The sequence below is a fragment of the Mustela nivalis genome, assembly GCF_964662115.1.
Source record: "Mustela nivalis genome assembly, contig: HAP1_SCAFFOLD_330, whole genome shotgun sequence".
In the NCBI taxonomy this organism is placed as follows: domain Eukaryota; kingdom Metazoa; phylum Chordata; class Mammalia; order Carnivora; family Mustelidae; genus Mustela; species Mustela nivalis.
The window spans coordinates 448,691-468,882 of record NW_028136316.1 but is presented as its reverse complement, the minus strand read 5'-3'; the positions used below and the strand labels follow the sequence as shown (position 1 = coordinate 468,882).

The following is a 20,192-nucleotide window of genomic DNA, read 5'->3' as shown; positions in this document are numbered from 1 at the left end:
TTCCTCCCTCCCTAGCTGTGTGCCTGTCTCTGAGCCTCAACGTGCTCACTTCCAAAATGGGGAGGACAATGAGATTTATGTACTGTAGGGCACTGTCCCCTGAGAACAGATTCATTAATAAAGGTCTTTGGAGCATACCTGACATAAACATTCAATAAACATGACATCCCATTACTTACATTTCCTTCCCTCGCATTTTTTATTTCCTGGCTTCACAGCTGGATCATCTTTCAGGCAAGGCCTAACCAGACTATATCTACTGACATCTACCCTCCCACAAATATGCTGGTGCTCTTTCCGGTGCCCAGCAAAGGCCTACAGTTTAACATATTTGTGTTTAATTCAATCCGTTCTTTGCTATAGACTAATATCCAGGCAATCCAGGACTCCAGACTGGATCCCATTCCCCCTTTTAGGGCCAGGATATGAGGGAAGGTAGAGCAAGATCTTCATTTATACTCACACCCCCTCCTACTAACCAGAGGGGAGCAGGAGAGATGGTGGATGCAAGGAACCTCTGACACCTGAAGGGTGGGAGTCTGGAGCCAAGATGGATCTTGGGGAGAAGAAAAGAGGAAGGGACACAGAAAGTGGGAACAAGGGAGGTGTGGATGGATGGGAGTGAGTCGAGGACTGGATACAAAGATAAGGACGGGGCATGAGTTGAGGGTGAGCACATAGCCAAGAATTACCATTATGAGCAAAATGGGAGTCAAAGAGGGACGTTCAAGGGATAGGATGTTTGAACTCAGTAACAGTACCACTGATAATGATACTACAATAAATGTCTCCTTCAACCAGTGTGTTCCACTTTATGTGACAAGTTGAATAATCTCAGTATTATCTAGGTCACTCTACTGCCTTGCATGCATAGATTTTAAGTTCTTCTACCCAAGAGAAAAATGTATGTTGATTTTCATGACTGAGCTTTGAGATCTCCCAAGAATGTTTGTGTTTTAAAAGGTAGATCCTCTCCTGGGGCACAGAGGGACAACACCCACCATTGTTGGCAGCACCAGGAGCTATGAGAGTTTGGGTGCCTCAGAAAGTGACTCTAAGACAAGGATGTGAGTACAAGTAGTTTCTCTGGAAGGATCTTTGGTGGGAAGAAATGACGGGAGCTAAGATGTGAAGAAGGAGGCAGCCAACACACAGGACAGGGTGTTAGTTTAGAGGGCACTGCTTGGGCAACTCTGTCTCCATCCACTGGGAACGTTTTAAATACATGCAGAACAGCCCTGAGTCATCCCATCCAAGTGCAAAAAGACCTGCATGGGATGAGTGTTGCTCTTATGGACATTGGTTACCTGGCTCCCGAGCTCACTGCCATGGCCAAAGGAGCCAAGGAAGGCAATGGACACCCTCAGACAAAGAGCTGCAGGCAACTGCGGGAGGCAGCCACTGTGTGTACAAGACAGGGCTTGTCAGTGAAGACACCAGAGGGCACCAACCCTCTCCTCTCTTCCCTATCATGACCCATGGGATCTGAAATATTGAGAAATTAGTGTAGTGCTGCCCATCATACACCAAGTGACTGCCAGGATGCCTTACTTTCCTGATCACTTACAGTCCCAACACTGATACTTCTTAAATAACAAGTAACTTCTGTCCCATGACTACTCCAACCCCACTCTTTCACTCCAGAAGTTTCAGTTCAAGCAACTCTTCTTCCAAGCACTGTTCAAATCTTGCCAGGAACAAAGACATGCACCTTTAACAAGGGATGGAGGATTATCGACAGTCTATACCTTGTGCCAAGAACAGTGAACAATTTTGTCCTCCAAGAAAAAATTCCCATTCCTTGGAGTCTCAGAAGGCATAGGGTTTAAGAGTGCTCACTATGCTTGAAATCATTATTAATAAGCACAGCTTTACAAGCTGAACAGCAATTGACAGCATATTGTGGTAGTGACAAAATAAAAAATGTAATCATGTTCCCATCCTATAAACATTAACAATCAACTATGCATCTTGATATCAACCATACATACATATACATTATTCATATATCTATATCTATCTATCTATCTATATATATATATAAAAGATTTTATTTATTTACTTGACAGAGAGAGAGATCACAAGTAGGCAGAGAGGCAGGCAGAGAAAGAGGAGGAAGCAGACTCATGAAGCGCAGACAGCCCAATGAGGGGCTTGATCCAAGGACCATGAGATCATGACCTGAGCCAAAAACAGAGATATGAACCCACTGAGCCATCCAGGCACCCCCCCCTTTGTGTTTTTTTTTTTTTTTGAGAAAGTGAGAGGGAACAAAGTCTGAATGGGTGGGGTGGGATAGTGGGAGAAAGAGAAACTTTTTTTTAAAGATTTTATTTATTTATTTGACAGAGAGATCACAAGTAGACTGAGTGGCAGGCAGAGATAAGGGAGAAGCAGGCTCCCCACCAAGCATAAAACATGTTGTGGGGCTCAATCACAGGACCCTAAGATCAAGACATGACCTGAAGGCACAGGATTAAACCACTGAGCCACCCAGGCACGGGAGAGGGAGACTCTTAAGCGGACTCCATGCTCAGTGTGGAACCTGATTTGGGCTTAGTCTCATGACCCTGAGATCATGACCTGAGGCAAAATCAAGACTCTGATGCTTAAGCAACTGAGCCACCCAGGCAGTCTCCCTATCAACTCTATTTATCCCCTCAGTAACCTCTAAATAGCCTTTGTTGGTATTAACTGTTCTAGTATTATGACCATGATTGTTCTCCCCATAAATAATTAGCCCCTAGAATGCCAGGCACCAACTTCCCAGAGCACCATGGGATGACACATCCATTCTAGATTAGAAAACTACATTATGATAGAATACATAATGTTATATATGTTTTACCTTAACATAAAACATCTGTAATAGCTCCTTCTGTGATTTCTATATTGTTGTGTATTACTCAATTTCTGTAACATGAATGCTATTATTTAAATAAACAACAGAAGAGAATAGGTGTCCATTACTACTAAGTAATGGTAGCACTAATTATGCAACATTATGTATTAAAAAATAAGAAAAACAATGATTATGAATAAACTTTAAAATAGGTTTAGATGGGGCGCCTGGGTGGCTCAGTGGGTTAAGCCGCTGCCTTCGGCTCAGGTCATGATCTCAGGGTCCTGGGATCGAGTCCCGCATCGGGCTCTCTCTGCTCAGCAGGGAGCCTGCTTCCTCCTCTCTCTCTCTCTGCCTCTCTGCCCACTTGTGATTTCTCTCTGTCAAATAAATAAATAAAATCTTTTAAAAAAAAACTAAAATAGGTTTAGATTTACCAACAAAACCAAATAGGAAAGACAGGAGTGAACATTTCCATACACCTAGCAAAGTTTGCCAACTATTTTCCTTTTCTTTTAATTACATTATGGTTCACATACAGTGTTTGTTTCTAGAATACAACAGAGGGATTCAACACTTACATGCATTCTCCATGGCTCATCAGGACAAGCAGCTCCTTCATCCTCATCACCGACTTCACCCATGCTGGCAACCATCACTTTGTTGTCTGTCGTGAAAAGTCTGGAAAAAAGACCTGAGACTGAGGCAGAAATCCATCAAAATCCTAGAGGAGAACACAGGCAGCAATCCCTTTGACTTCATCCACAGAAACTCCTTACTACACACACCTACAAAGGCAAGGGAAACAAAAGCGAAAATGAACTTTTGGGACTTCATCAAAATCAAAAGCTTCTGCGCAGCAAAGGAAAACCGTCAACAATCAAAGAGGCAACCCACAGAATGGGAAAAGGTATATGCAAATGACACTGCAGACAAAGGGCTGATATCCAAGATCTGTAAAGAACTTCTCAAACTCAACACCCAAAAGACAAATAGTCGAATACACAAAATGGGCCAAAGATGTGACGATACAGTTCTGCAAAGAAGACATACAAATGGCTAACAGATGCATGAAAAACTGTTCATCATCATTAGCCATCAGGGAGATTCAAATCAAAACCACACAGATGCCACCTTCCACCACGTAGAATGGCAAAAACTGACCAGGCAAGAAACAGCAAGTGTTGAAGAAGTTGGGAGAAAGGAGAACCCTTTCAACTGTTGGTGGGAATGGAAGTTGGTACAGCCCATTTGGAGGTTCCTCAAAAAATGAAAAATAAGGATATGATATTTCACACCAGGGCTGAACCTGTTCGAAAAATTGTATGTGGCCAAGTGATTCATGTTGGCTGGCTCACTTGTTCTCAGGATACCTCATTTTTCTCTTCCTCCCCTTCATCCTCTTTAGCAGTAATAAGATAATGAGATAATAATAAGATAATAATAAGATAATGGAGCAACTGCATTCAAATATTTCAAATTTAAAAAGACATTCCACTTCCCCTTTATCCTCTACAACATTAATAGGACAATCAAATATTTCAAATTTAAAAAGACATTCTAGCCGGGAAGAATGTAGAGGGAGTTCAATAAGTTTCAGGCTGAAGGAAAAAGATGTGACCATGAGGTGGCACTAACATGCAACCCCCTTTCCGGGAGGACTGACAGGATTGCAAGAGGGGTGGTCCTTCCAATACTGGGTATATTGAACAGGATACACATGTGCCTAAGTAATGCCTTTCTGCAGCCTGGCTGGGGGAGCAGGGTCTCTGAATCAGGGATTTAGAAAGCCAACAGTTGTTCAGGGTCTTTTAGAGCTAAAGGACTAATCTGGATTGCTTGATTGGCTCACTGACTTTATTTATGATAAGAAAATATTGGTCACAGTTTCACGACATACAGAATAGAGGCAGGCAGTCAATAACTAAACATATGCTCTCCAGGGTTATGTTTTTAAAAGACTGCATGTGTAGAAAACAAATCTGACTTAGGCACCAACCACAGGTCTTTAGCTCATGGGTTGCAGCCTGCCAATACACAGGGGCCATCTCTGGATCACCGATATCACAGAACAGAAACAGAATCTGTTACAATGATGATGTAATATTTCATCATGAAGGTTTTTTTCAGAACAAAGTTCACAAATTACTCAAACTCATAATTTATTCCATTATGCTTTGTAGCAAATGAAAAAAAATATTTTTAAATGAAAGATTATTTTGGGAGTGATTTAGATGTTACGTTTTGTGCAATAAACAATTTAAATCTTAGGGGATCACAAGAAAATATTGAAAACCCAAACTCTGGAAGGATTCTAAATTTAGAGTATTATAGATTATTATAATGTCTATATGCCTAATCATATAGTGATAATAAGATCTAGTCTTATATGTATAAAAAATTCAAAAAATTTTAATGCTATTACAACATTATGTTAGACCTGAACCACTATTGAGAATAAAAGAAAAATGCTATCCCCTGGTTATTATTGGGAAAAAAGATAAAGCCCATCAGTGAGGAAAAGCTTCAGTTATAAAAGATGTCATATTAAGAATGTCATAAGGCGGCACCTGGGTGGCTCAGGGGGTTAAGCACCTGCCTTATGCTCTGGTTATCTCTCAGAGTCCTAGGATCTAGCCATGTAGCAGGCTCCCTGCGCAGCAGAGTCTGCTTCTCCCTCTGCCTAACCCCCTCCATGCATTCTCTCTATTTCTCTATGTGTCAGATTAATAAAATTTTAAAAACAAAGAATTGGGTCATAAAAACAGATGATACCTTTGTTGATTTTCTTAGCATGGAGAAGAAAAAAGGGTATATTAATTTATGAAATAAAAAAATGGTTAAAAAAAGGATACCATCATAAGATTGCTTATATCCATACACTGCATGTTAACTAACTAGAACTTAAATAAAAATTTGAAAAGTAAAAGTAATTGGCCATATCCAGACATAAGATAATGGAGCAACTGCAGCATGATTGGAAAAGAATGGAAGACATTTTTTTCTTCTCCCACAATGATTACATCAACTTGCACCTTGCTCAGCAAATAACCTTAACTTAAGAGGGAAGTCATCTCCATTTAGGAGATACAAACATGCATCTTTCATATTTCATATTCCAATATGCAAACTTTCAAAATTTAATACTTAGGATATATGATTTTTCCAAATTCAATGAACTTGAGAGATATTCTCAGGCCTTAGTCATGAACAGAAAATCTCGAATAAAGAAATACACTATAATTAAATGAAATCATACGATGCATATAGATTACACTTCTTTTGTAAGATGTCAAGGTGGCATGATAATTTCAAATGGGTTGGAAACGTTAACAGAGATGTAAACAACCAATCCTGAAGGGACACAAAGCTGCATGCTCAACAGAAGGTCTGCTTTCTTTACAAGTCACAAAGGAACCTTGAAAGTATGTGTGAAGCATGGAAAACTCAGGAAGGGCTATGAATATGATATCTGAATTAGAAATAAGCAACAAAGGAAAAGAAAAAAGTGGGAAGTGCATGAATCAGTGTAGCTAAGCAACTATTTTAATATCTTCAACAAGCAGGAGCAGCTTTTCTGTAATCACTGATTCACAAATTTTGCTTAGTACAATCTTCCGCATAATGAGAAGTGGTCTTGACACTTTTGAGCGAAGAGGGAAGTGGGGGGAGGTGAGGGAGAGAGAGAATCCCAGATAGGCTCCACACTCAGCACCGAGCCCGACTTGGGGCTCAATCTCAAAAGCTTGAGATCATGACCGGAGCAGCAATCAAGATTCTGCTGCTTAACCCACTGAGTCACCCAGGAGCCCTTGTAGGTTCTTTATGTACTTCAACTCCTATTGCTCTAGTGACCTCAGAATCCAATATGCTCTCTCTATGACAGATTAAAATAAAAGCGGAGGCCCTTAGAAGTCCCCACTGAGAGCTGGCATTTGGGCTGAGAAATCTGGAACACAGGCAAATCTGGACACTGGGACTGAAATCCCGGGGAAGTGCACAGCTGCAGGCAGGGTGGTGATGCAGATGCAGAGGCCTAGTGACAGGGCTCCAGCTAGGGTGGCTCCTGGCCAACCCTGACTCTCCCACTAACAGTCTGACTCGGGCTGAGGCCAGGGCGGCCACCCTTCATTGGTTCTTCATCTTGTCTTCATGTTTTCTCACTGGGGGACTTAAAATCCTGTTAGAAAAATTACCCCTCCCAGGGAAGCCCTCTTGAACTATACACAGTGACCAGGAAACCCATTCTACCATGCAGGCTCTCCACCAATTTGCGATGTTTCACTAGTTTTAGAATTTCCTGGTACATTACTGTCCTCTATCTTCAAAGTTAGTCTCACACAGTGACCACAATACTGGGGACTCATTTGGAAAAATCTACATAGACTTTTCAGCTCCCTGGGTCAAAGGGATTGCTATCCTCCTAAATCTCAAGTCCACCCCTTTTTGGAAATCAGAGTTCCTAGTTGCAGATAGTCACTGGACACTGTGCGTTCGACCACTGCCTCTCTGGACCCACAGTGGGATGTATTTCAATAAAGCAAAGATTGAGTTGCCTCTACTCAACCTAACCACACTGCAGTAGATCAGACTTTTTCATAGTGCACTCCCAGGGGACACTTACCTTGACCACCACACCTTGCAACCTGGAGATTCTGTTGGGAAGGATCTCCACAAAGATTCTCTCCAACCTCCCCCGAGAAGTCTCTCTCCAATACTGCTAATAAAACCTTGCACTCCCAAACTCCAGGGAATGGATGCTTGGGTCCACGGGACACCTTTAAAGGAAGAACCAAAGCCTGATCTGACCTATACATCATCTGGTCACAAGAAGGTTAATACTGCACCAACTGAAATACAAATCATCTGGGGAGACAGCCTTCCCCACATGTCTGGACCAGGCCTGCATTCCTCTCCTCACTATTGCTCCTTCTCCATAGTCTGTGCAAAGAACACGTCATTTTCTGCATCTCTGAGTCTCTTGCAAAAGGAAGAAACTTCTTTGGATTATGGCCTTTCCAGAAAACACTAATTTTGATCTTGTGAGCATTTCTAGACATTTAGATGGTTCAGAATTCAAAAGTCATTCCTTTACCTCTACTATTAACTGAATCCTGATTCTAATCCAAATGCATGGTTTCTGAACTTACAACGTAACAGATCACTTTTGATAACACACAGAGTTCTAAACTGTTCTTTTGAAAAGAACAATACTGATTGGAAATGTCCCGTAAGTATTCCTAGTCTTACAACACGATCTCTAATGAACGCTTCATGTTTTTCAGTGTACTCTATGTCCCCAAACACGCTCCCTGATTTCATTCAGTGCACTCTTACAGTATTTCACTATTTTGCTCATAGCCACTCGTGGAGGACACTTACAGGAGGCATACAGGATTCTGAGTTGGCCTTCATATGGAGAAACCCTCCCTCCTTCAGTCCAAAAAAGTACCAATATATATTTTTAGCTGGTTCCTATCATATGTAGAGTCCTGGTGTAGAAACAACATATGGTTAGGAATTGTCTCCTTACTTTGGTCCTGTACTTGCTGTTCCTCAAATCCTTTGTGTTAACACCATCCCCAGTGAGGTGATGCTGGCTCACTGGTTTCAATCTTGAGGAGATACAACCTTCACAAGGGGAGTGGGTGAGAGTTTCTCCCTTTTAAACCTCTCTGTTCCTCAAGGCTCACTTGAGTAGTTTACAACTGTCATGCACATTCAACCAACATGGGATATGCCAACTAGAAAAGGCTTTGCTGGCACTGAAACACAAAACCACTAAATACAAAGAGCTTGACTGTTGATTTGAAATTCCTCCAAGGAAACTTTCCTGAAGTTTTAATTTATAGTATAATTAACTCACACACACTGCAGTATTCATTTCAGGTGTATAATCATGATTCAGCACTTCCATGCAATACATGGCATTCATCACAAGAATACAACTCAGTCCCCATCGTCTGTTGAACCCATCTGCCCCACCAACACCTCCTTTCTGATTACCAACAGGTTGTTCTCTAGTTAAGAGTCTGTTTCGTAGTGTGCCTCTTTTTAATTTCTCTTCGCTCATATGTTTTATATCATAATTTCCACAAATGAGTGAAATCGTATAGTACCTACCTTTCTCTGACTGACTTATTTCGTTTTATCAGACGGGGCAAAGTCATAAGGGGAATGTCACAGCAGAGGGAAGAGGTTTTGGTAGGGGGTGTTATGACACACTACCACTCCAAATAAATGGGCAACCAAAGGAGGACAGGGACTTGATCTTGCACATGGGTGTCCCACTATTCCAGCTAGAATAACTCTGTTCTCATCTCTCTATCCAGCCCCCCACCTCCTCCAACAGGCCCCACCCATGAAAAGCCAGAAAGATTTGTACCACCAGATGCCTCCAATGCACTTCTGGTTCTTAACAGTCTTTCAAATTGCCCCCTGTCTCTGACAAGAGTGAACCTCTCCAAAGTTCCCCAATATGCCAAAGGATCAGTCACAGCTTCTTTGGCCTACATTCAGTTTTCCTTCCTTCTCAACAAACCCAACATTTGCTGATACTTCTAATCTTGAAGGTTATAAACTGGACGGCACTTTGTTTTTACCTGGGGCTCTGATTGCAGCAGTAATCTGCAAGTTGGTCCCAAGTGCATTCTTCTAAGACACCCTGAGAGTCAGCAAGTTGTGTTTTCAGCTCCCTACTACATGCTGCTCCTGTTCCTCTTGAGTCAGGATTTCTCCCAAGAAACAAGCCTGCTTTGGTAACAAACCAACCATGGCATCTCCAGTATGGCATCCCGTGACCCCTCCATCCAGGGATCCTTGAGTAAAATAGGTCTTGTTCAAATATCCTCGAGGAAAATGAGGACCAAACCGTGGGAACAACACCAAAAATGTAACAATGAGGCGGCTTACCTACCAGCAGGTTTCTGGAAGCCGCCCAGAGCCCCCTCCTCAGCTCTCAGCCAACAAGGCCGCTTCTGCATCGCACCACAGGAGGCACCAACCTGCTGCAAAGCCCTGAGGGTCTCTCCAGGGTAGCATCAGAACTGGCTGCAAATGCAGCCCTGGCCCTCTGAGGGGCCCTGGGTCCTCAGCTGGTGGCAGAAACCCTTCTGGCTGTGAGGAACGCAGCGTCAGATGATGCCATGGTGAACCTTCTGCTCCCTAAGTCTGCTGTGCTGCATGTGCAGATAGATAAAGCGCCTCTGCTGGCTTGAGGCGCTTGGGCGCCCTCTGCCCGCTTCCCTGGGAATCCCCACAATGCTCTAAGCTGGGGCTGCTCAGCGGGAGGCACTGAGGCAACTCTGATTCCAGGGAGCCTGTTCTCTACACCAGGGCAGGCCTCTGTGTCAGCGCCTCAGACACAAACAAATCACTTCCTTCTTTCTCTGTGAGTGAAGAATGAACCGAACTTGACAATGTCACTACATAATGTGTAGTGCTTGCACCACTCCGTTCAATAATAAAGACTACTGACATACAAAATGGAAAGTTACAGGGGCACCTGGTTGGCTCAGTGGGTGATGCCTCCACCTTTGGTTCAGGAAATGATTTCAGGGTCCTGGGAATGAGCCCTGCATCAGGCTCTTGGCTCAACAGGGAGCCTGCTTCCCCCCCTCTCTCTGCCTGCCCCTGCCTACCTGGGATCTCTGTCAAATATATAAATAAAATATTTTTTTAAAATGTCAAGATAGATGCGTTTGCCCACCAAAATTGTCATACTACACAATTACACTACTGTAATTTTTCTTTCCTTCTTCTCCTCTTAGGAATAATTTCCAGTCAGGTCAGGATAAATGAAAGTACACTGATACGAGACATCATCTAGCACCATGATCTTGATAGTTTATTTTGACCCTGCCAATAAAGTGTTCAATGACACATAGGTGACAGGGTCAAAATGCAAACCTAGAGGGAGCTTCACATGTGTTATGAATTTACTGCATGTCTCTTTAGATCGTATTTTCAATGATAGGTGCTTTAGATATGGTAGATGGATGAAATCATTTCCATCAGTCTGGTAAGGAACCAATTTTACCTTCGAGTACTAATTGCCATCTCTTCACAGGCAGAAGAAAGCTTGGTGAAGTATGACATTTCTGCTTGGTTGTAGGAGAAGGCTGCAGGGATTGAAGCCATCCACCTAACATCCTGTGTCAGGATGGGCAGTGAACTTGAGGATAATAACCCCTCATCCTAGTACACATTGCTAGCTCCAGAGGGAGAAGATGGACCTTATTCTCAATACACTGGGTTGACATCAGCTGTGCCTCTGTGTCAGTTTCAGGCTGCAGGACTTGGGGCCTGGTTCTGGAACTTGAGATAGGCCCTGCTGGTGCAGGAGGAATGCAGCAGGGACAGGGGCAGGGAGAGAGATGGCTCAGGGCCACCTCCCCACAGGGCAAGCACTAGACACTACCTGCCAAAGAGCAGCATGCTCTCCCTCAAGCCACCTCTCTCCCTGACAGATCCTGAGGCTGGGTCCCTCATTTCCAGGGCAAATGACGGGGACTCACCTTCCCAAGTGAAATGGACGCTGGAGGGAGATTGGAGCCCTGAGCTCAGAGAACTCTGATGCTCAGGATTCCTGCCTTTTCTTGCCCCAACACTGAAAGCCCCTCCTCCGTGGGCCATGGTTCCCCCTCCACACTCCTGGTCCATGTCCCACCTGTCTTCATGCAATTCCCCTTTGTCCCTTCCTCTCGCTATCCCTGTTACCTCTGACCCTTCCTCTCCTACTTTCAGACACCTGCTGGTGCCACACTGTCTGGGAGCTGTCCAGAAGTCCATTGACAGAAAAGTGTATGATGAACCTGTTGACTTAAATTAGTAAGGGTCATGGAGATCCCACACAGAGGAAGCATGATAATCAGCTTGTCATTTTTCCATGTATGTACATAATGTAAGCTCCACACTGACACCTAGTGAGGTTACAGAGAAAAGTGGCGTTTCTAGAGATGTTTTAGGTGTAATACCTTCTCTGTTAATATGGGATGATTTGAACACCATAAATCTTTCTATCCAAAGTTGAATTCCCAGAACTGAAGGAAGTCTAAGTTTTTTTTTTAATTTTTTTTCATTTATTTATTTTCAGCATAACAGTATCATTATTTTTTCAGCACACCCAGTGCTCCATGCAATCCATGCCCTCTAGAATACCCACCACCTGGTAGCTTGACATCCCACCCCCTCGCCACTTCAAACCCCTCAGATTGTTTTTCAGAGTCCATAGTCTCTCATGATTCACCTCCCCTTCCAATTTACCCCAACCCACTTCTAACTCCCCATGTCCTCCATGCTTTTTATTATGCTCCACAAATAAGTGAAACCATATGATAATTGACTCTCTCTGCTTGACTTATTTCACTCAGCATAATATCTTCCAGTCCCGTCCATGTTGCTACAAAAGTTGGGTATTCGTCCTTTCTGATGGAGGCATAATACTCCATAGTGTATATTGACCACATCTTCCTTATCCATTCGTCCGTTGAAGAGTATCTTGGTTTTTTCCACAGTTTGGCGACCATGGCCATTGCTGCTATAAACATTGGGGTACAGATGGCCCTTCTTTTCACTACATCTGTATCTTTGGGGTAAATACCCAGGAGTGCAATGCTAGGGTCAAAGGGAAGTTGTATTTTTAATTTCTTGAGGAATCTCCACACCGTTCTCCAAAGAGGCTGCACCAACTTGCATTCCCACCAACAGTGGAAGAGGGTTCCCCTTTCTCCACATCCTCTCCAATACATGTTGTTTCCTGTCTTGCTAATTTTGGCCATTCTAACTGGTGTAAGGTGATATCTCAATGTAATTTTAATTTGAATCTCCCTGATGGCTAGTGATGATGAACATTTTTTTCATGTGTCTGATAGCCATTTGTATGTCTTTATTGGAGAAGTGTATGTCCATATCTTTTGCCCATTTTTTGATATGATTATCTGTTTTGTGTGTGTTGAGTTTGAGGAGTTCATTATAGATCCTGGATATCAACCTTTTGTCTGTACTGTCATTTGCAAATATCTTCTCCCATTCCGTGGGTTGCCTCTTTGTTTTCTTGACTGTTTCATTTGCTGTGCAGAAGCTTTTGATTTTGCTAAATTCCCAAAAGTTTATTTTCGCTTTTGTTTCCTTTGCCTTTGGAGACATATCTTGAAAGAAGTTGCTGTGGCTGATATCGAAGAGATTACTGCCTATGTTCTTCTCTAGGATTCGGATGGATTCCTGTCTCACATTGAGGTCTTTTATCCATTTTGAGTTTATCTATGTGTACGGTGTAAGAGAATGGTCAAGTTTCATTCTTCTACTTATAGCTGTCCAGGTTTCCCAGCACCATTTATTGAAGAGACTGTCTTTTTTCCACTGTATATTTTTTCCTGTTTTGTCGAAGATTATTTGCCCATAGCGTTGAGGGTCCATATCTGGGCTCTCTACTCTGTTCTACTGGTCCATGTGTCTGTTTTTATGCCAGTACCATGCTGTCTTGGTGATCACAGCTTTGTAGTAAAGCTTGAAATCAGGTAACGTGATACTCCCTCATTTTATTTTTGTTTTTCAACATTTCCTTAGCGATTCGGGGTCTCTTCTGATTCCATACAAATTTTAGGATTATTTGCTCCAGCTTTTTGAAGAATACTGGTGGAATTTTTATTGGAATAGCATTAAAAGTATAGATAGCTCTAGGCAGTATAGACATTTTAACAATGTTTATTCTTCAGATCCAAGAGCATGGAATGGTCTTCCATCTTTTTGTGTCTTCTTCAATTTATTTCCTGAGTGTTCTGTAGTTACTTGAGTACAGATCCTTTACCTCTTTGGTTAGGTTTATTCTCAGGTATCTTATGGTTCTTGGTGTTATTGTAGATAGAATCAGTTCTCTAATTTCCCTTTCTGTATTTTCATTGTTAGTGTATAAGAAATCCACTGATTTCTGTACATTGACTTTGTATCCTGCCACATTACTGAATGGCTGTATGAGTTCTAGTAGTTTGGTGGTGGAGTCTTTTGGGTTTTCCATATAAAGAATCATGTCATCTGCAAAGAGAGAGAGTTTGACTTCTTCATTACCAATTTGGATACCTTTTATTTCCCTTTGTTGTCTGATTTCTGTTGCTAGGACTTCTAATACTATGTTGAACAAGAGTGGTGAGAGTGGACATTCTTGTCGTGTTCCTGATCTCAACAGGAAGGCTGCAAGCTTTTTCCCATTGAGGATGATATTTGCTGTGGGTCTTTCATAGATAGATTTGATGGAGTTCAGGAATGTTCCCTCTATCCCTACAATTTGAAGCATTTTAATCAGGAACAGATGCTGGACTTTGTCAAATGCTTTTTCTGCTTCAATTGAGAGGACCCTGTGGTTCTTCTCACTTCTCTTATTAATTTGTTCTATAACATTGATTGATTTGCGAATGTTGAACTATCCTTGTAGCCCAGGGATGAATCCCCCCTGATCATGGTGGGTAATCTTTTTTTTTTTTTTAAGATTTTATTTATTTGACAGAGATCACAAGTAGGCAGAGAGGCAGGCAGAGAGAGAGAGAGAGAGAGAGAGGAGGAAGCAGGCTCCCTGCTAAGCAGAGAACCCGATGTGGGACTCGATCCCAGGACCCTGAGATCATGACCTGAGCCGAAGGCAGCGGCTTAACCCACTGAGCCACCCAGGCGCCCCATGGGTAATCTTTTTAATGTGCTGTTTGATACTGTTTGCTAGGGTCTTGTTGAGAATCTTAGCATCCATATTCATCAGTGATATTGGTCTGAAATTCTCCTTTTTGGTAGGGTCTTTGCCTGGTTTGGAGATCAGGGTAATGCTGGCTTCATAGAAAGAGTCTGGAAGTTTTCCTTCTGCTTCAAATTTTTGAAACAGCTTCCGGAGAATAAGTGTTATTTCTTCTTTTAAAGTTTGGTAGAAGTCTCTGGGGAATCCATCAAGTCCTGGGCTCTTGTTGTTTTGCGAGTGTTTTGACCACCGCTTCAATCTTGTTACTAGATATTGGTCTATTCAGGTTGTCAATTTCTTCCTGGTTCAATTTTGCTAGTTTATAGTTTTCCAGGAATGCATCCATTTCATCTAGGTTGCTAAGTTTATTGGCTATAACTGTTGATAATAACTTCTGATGATTGTTTCTACTTCTTTGGTGTTCATTGTGATCTCTCCCTTTTCATTCATAATATTATGTATTTGAGCTTTCTCTGTTTTCTTTTGGATTAGTGTCGCCAATGGTTTATCAATCTTATTGATTCTTTCAAAAAACCAGCTTCTAGTCTTTTTTTCCTCTCCGGCTGCTTGAAGCTTGGCCGCCATCATGAAAGACACAGTAACTATCTGGACCAGGAAGTTCATGACCAACCGACTACTTCAGCACAAACAAATGGTTATTGATGTCCTTCATCCTGGAAAGGCAACAGTACCTAAGACAGAAATTCGGGAAAAACTAGCCAAAATGTACAAGACCACACCAGATGTCATATTTGTATTTGGATTCAGAACCCATTTTGGTGGTGGCAAGACAACTGGCTTTGGCATGATTTATGATTCCTTGGATTATGCAAAGAAAAATGAACCCAAACATAGACTTGCAAGACATGGTCTGTATGAGAAGAAAAAGACCTCAAGAAAACAGTGAAAAGAACGCAAGAACAGAATGAAGAAAGTCAGGGGGACTGCGAAAGCCAATGTTGGTGCTGGCAAAAAGAAGTGAGCTGGAGATTGGACAACAGAAGAAGTAAAGATGCTGCAGTGGCTTTATTTTTGGTGATTGTGCAGGTTTTTCATGAGAGGATTAATAAACTAAGAATGTTTTAAAAAATCTTCTAATTTCATTGATATGTTCTACTGTATCTATGGTTTCTACCTCATCGATCTCAACTCTAATTTTGATTATTTCCATTCTTATGTGTGGAGTTGGTTTGATTTGTTGATTCTCCAGTTCTTTAAGGTGTAGAGAGAGCTGCTGTGTTCTGGATTTTTCAATTTTTTTGAGGGAGGCTTGGATGGCTATGTATTTCCCCCTTCAGACCACCTTTGCTGTATCCCATAGGTTTTGGATGGAAGTGTCTTTATTGTCATTGGTTTCCATGAATTGTTTTAGTTCTTCCTTGATCTCCTGGTTGATCCAAGCATTCTTAAGCAAGGTGGTCTCTAGCTTCCAGGTTTCTGAGTTCCTTCGAAACTTTTACTTGTGATTGAGCTCCAGTTTCAAAGCATTGTGATCTGAGAATGTGCAGGGAATCATCTCAGTCTTTTGGTATTGGTTGAGTCCTGATTTGTGACCCAGTAAGTGGTCTATTCTTGAGAAGGTTCCATGTGCACTTGAGAAGAATGAGTATTCTGTTGCTTTAGGGTGGAATGTTCTGTATATATCGATGAGGTCCATCTGGTCCAATGTGTCATTCAATGCTCTTGTTTCTTCATTGGTTTTCTGCTTGGATGATCTTTCTATTTCTGAGAGAGGCTTGTTAAGATCTCCAACGATTAGTGTATTCATATCAATATGACTCTTTATTGTTGATAAACAGTTTTCTTATGTAATTGGCTACTCCCATATTGGGGGCATAGATATTTACAATTGTTAGATCATCCTGGTGGATAGTCCATTTCAGAATGATGTAGTGTCCTTCTGGATCTCTGACTACAGTCTTTAGTTTAAAATCTAATTTGTCTGATATGAGTATTGCTACCCCAGCCTTTTTTTGAGGCCCATTGGCACAAAAGATGCTTCTCTATCCCTTCACTTTCAGTCTGGTTGTATCTTTAGGTTCAAAATGGGTCTCTTGTAGACAACATATGGATGGGTCCTGTCGTTTTATCCAGTCTGCAACCCCGTTCCGTTTTATGGGCGCATTTAGGCCATTCACATTGAGGGTGATTATTGATAGATACGTTTTTATTGACATCATGTTACCTTTGAAGTCTTTCTTTCTGTAGATTGTCTATTTCTGTTCAATGCTATTCTTGGGCTTTTTCCTCCTTTAAAGAAGCCCCCTAATATTTCCTGCAGTATCAGCTTGGTGGTTGCATAGTCTTTTAAGCCTTGCCGATCCTGGAAACTCTTTATCTCTCCATCCATTTTGAATGTCAGTCTTGCTGGATAAAGTATTCTTGGATGCATGTTCTTCTCATTTAGTGCCCTGAATATATCTTGCCAGCCCTTTCTGGCTTGCCAGGTCTCTGTGGACAGGTCTGACGTTATTCTGATGGGCTTTCCTCTGTACCTAAGGATCTTCTTTGTCCTAGCTGCTTTTAGGAGGTTCTGCCTACAATTCTAATTCTTCATTCTTACTTTTAGGTGTCTCGAGGACTTTGAAGAATCTCTAATCTTGGGGGGAAACCTTTCGGTCTCTAGTACATAAACGCTGGTTCCATTCATGAGATTTGGAAAATTTTCATGAAGAACTTGTTCCACTATATCTTCTAGACTTCTTTCTTTCTCCTCCCCTTCAGGGATTCCAAAAATTCTGACGTTGGAAGGTTTCAGGGCATCATTTATTTCCGTGATTTTCTTTTTGTGGCTTCTAAGCTGTTTGTTCCAGGCTTCTTCCTGATCCTTTCTCTCTATCTGTTTGTCCTCCAGATCACTAATTCTATCTTCTGTCTCAGTTACTCTAGCATTGAGAGAATTTAGATTAGATTGGAACTCATTGAGAGCATTGTGAAGCTCATCCCTGGTAGCTTTCAGCTCTTCCCTAATATTGAAATCATGATCTCTGGTCGTTTTCATTTCAGCCCTAATCAATTCCGTTTGGTCACCCATGGCTTTCTCCAACCTAGCTATTGCTTGGATAATTGTTAGCCTGAATTCTCTTTCCGACATATTGTCTATGTTGATAGCCGTTAGCTCTGTTGCAGAAGGTTCATCCTCTGTATTTTTCTTCTGTTGGGCATTCCTGCTCCTAGTCATTTTGGTGAGAGATCGCTGAATGGGTGTATCTGGGTGTATCGACTGTGGTGCAATCAAGGTGCACCCTGGAATGCTTCTGAGCAATCAGGGTTCCCCACCCAAATGAGAGGAAAAAGAAAAGGGAAAGAAAAAAAGAGAGGGAGAGAGATAGGAACAAAAAGTTAGATAGAAGAGAAGGTTTAGCCCACATGGGTCCTAGGTAAGATTTATGAAGTATACAAACAGACACAGACAAACAAAAAGACTGATAAAAGTATATGAGAAGAGAATATATATATATATATATATATATATATATATATATATATATATATGCAAATAAAGGAAGTACCTCATCAAAAAGAACCCTACATATAAGATTTATATACTATCAGGACAAACACAAAATTATAGAAACACTGGTGGAAGAAAAAGATGGGAGAGTGGTTGTAAATTCTCGGTGTGGGTGAGGAAGGTTGTTTTGATTCTTCCATGGATGTATCTTGATATCTTTGTTAAAGGACTCAACTTTCCTAAGATAAGGGGGGATTAGGAATTGGTTTGCCTATAGTTGTGGCATTGATTGGGGAAAGGGGATTACCTTGAAGTTTAACTCTATATGAATATTAGAAAATAAAAATTAAAAAAAGGAATAAACTGGGGCACCTGGGTGGCTCAGTGGGTTAAGCCGCTGCCTTTGGCTCAGGTCATGATCTCAGGGTCCTGGGATCGAGTCCCGCATCGGGCTCTCTGCTCAGCAGGGAGCCTGCTTCCTTCTCTCTCTCTCTCTGCCTGCCTCACAGTGTACTTGTAATTTCTCTCTGTCAAATAAATAAATAAAATCTTTAAAAAAAAGGAATAAACTAAACTATAATAAAAAAAAAGAAATTTAAATAATAGAAATGCAAAAGGAAAACACAGGTGTATGTATCAAAAAGTTCAGGTTAGAAGGTTATGGAATTTGATGTACTGCACATCTTACTTTGACAGTAAATAGGTTAAAAAATTATCTATATAATAATAAAAAAATTAACTATATAAAAAAATTAGCCAGAATAGTGGGATAGAATTATTAATAAAAATTGTCCTACGAAGTAGTGGTGGTTGTTCTTTTGTCATCTTTTTCTTTTTTCCCTTTCCCGGTTGGTTTCCTGGGGGAGGGGCCTGCCACGTGGGTTTTCAGTCCCTGAAGTTCTCTCAGCTAAGTCCTCCCGCCCCCCTCAAGGGGGTGGGTTCTGAGGAAACTGTTTTTTTCAGGCTTTTGTTCTCTGGAGGTTTTTATATTTGTTCACTTTTGTTTTTCTCTCTTGCCTTGACCGCTTTTGATAGTTTTTGTAGGTTTAGAGGAAAGCAAACTGCACCCTGACCTCCCTCTCAGAAGCCTTAGTCAGGCTGCAGAGCCCATATAAATCCCCCTTTGTCTGCTGGCAGAGCAGGTTCCCAGTCGCGGACCCCGGGACTCAGGATTTATTTCTTGTACCCAAAACCATGGCAGTGGCCGCTGTCTGGACAGCTCCAGACTGCCAGAGAAGTTCCAAGCAGTGATCACACACTGAGATTTTCCTGCTGGCCGGGCTGGGAGTGCCTGGTCTTTAGGATCCTAGAGCACCTGGCTGGCGTTTGTGTGCACCTCTAGCCCACCCCACCAATTCAGTCTTTTTTCTCTTGTTCTCAAAAAAATATGTATATGTATATATGTATATGCATGTATGTATGTATAAATGGTTGATTTCAAGATACACAGTTAATTGTGAATGTTTATAGGAAGGGACCATGATTAGATTTTTTATTTTGTCACTACTGCAATATACTGTCAATTGCTGGTCAGCTTGTAAAGCTGCACTTACTAATATTGATTTCAAGGATAGTGAGCACTCTTAAGCCTCAGATTCTATGACTTCTGAGACTCCAAGGAATAGGAATTTTTTCCTGGAGGACAAAAGTGTTTATTATTCTTGGCACAAGGTATACGCTGTCGATAGTCCTCCATCCCTTGTTAAAGGTGCATGTCTTTGTTCCTGGCAAGATTTGAAGAGTGCTTGCAAGAAGAGTGGCTTGAATTGAATATCCTGGAGTGAAAGAGTGGGGTTGGAGTAGTCATGGGACAGAAGTTACTTGTTATTTAAGAAGTATCAGTGTTGGGACTGTAAGTGATCAGGAAAGTGAGGAATCCTGGCAGTCATTTGGTGTATGATGGGCAGCACTACACTAATTTCTCAATATTTCAGATACCATGAGTCATGATAGGGAGGAGAGGAAAGGAGAGGGTTGGTGCCCTCTGGTGTCTTCACTGACAAGCCCTGTCTTGTACACACAGTGGCTGCCTTCACAGTTGCCTGCAGCTCTTTACCCGAGGGTTTCCATTGGCTTCCTTGGCTTCTTTGGCCATGGCAGTGAGCTCAGGAGCCAGGTAACCAATGTCCATAAGAGCAACACTCATCTCGTGCAGGTATTTTTGCACTTGGATGGGA

At 41.8% G+C, this 20,192-nt stretch overlaps 1 long non-coding RNA gene and 1 pseudogene across 2 annotated transcripts in view; both read left to right on the top strand.

Annotated features, from left to right (window-relative positions):
- LOC309857080 overlaps positions 1-20,192 on the top strand; it is a 155,748-nt gene that overhangs the window by 68,924 nt on the left and 66,632 nt on the right. The window lies entirely within an intron of this gene.
- On the top strand, positions 15,112-15,637 carry LOC309857079 (small ribosomal subunit protein eS24 pseudogene; annotated as a pseudogene). The gene has a single exon. The product of its transcript is annotated as a small ribosomal subunit protein eS24 pseudogene (transcript).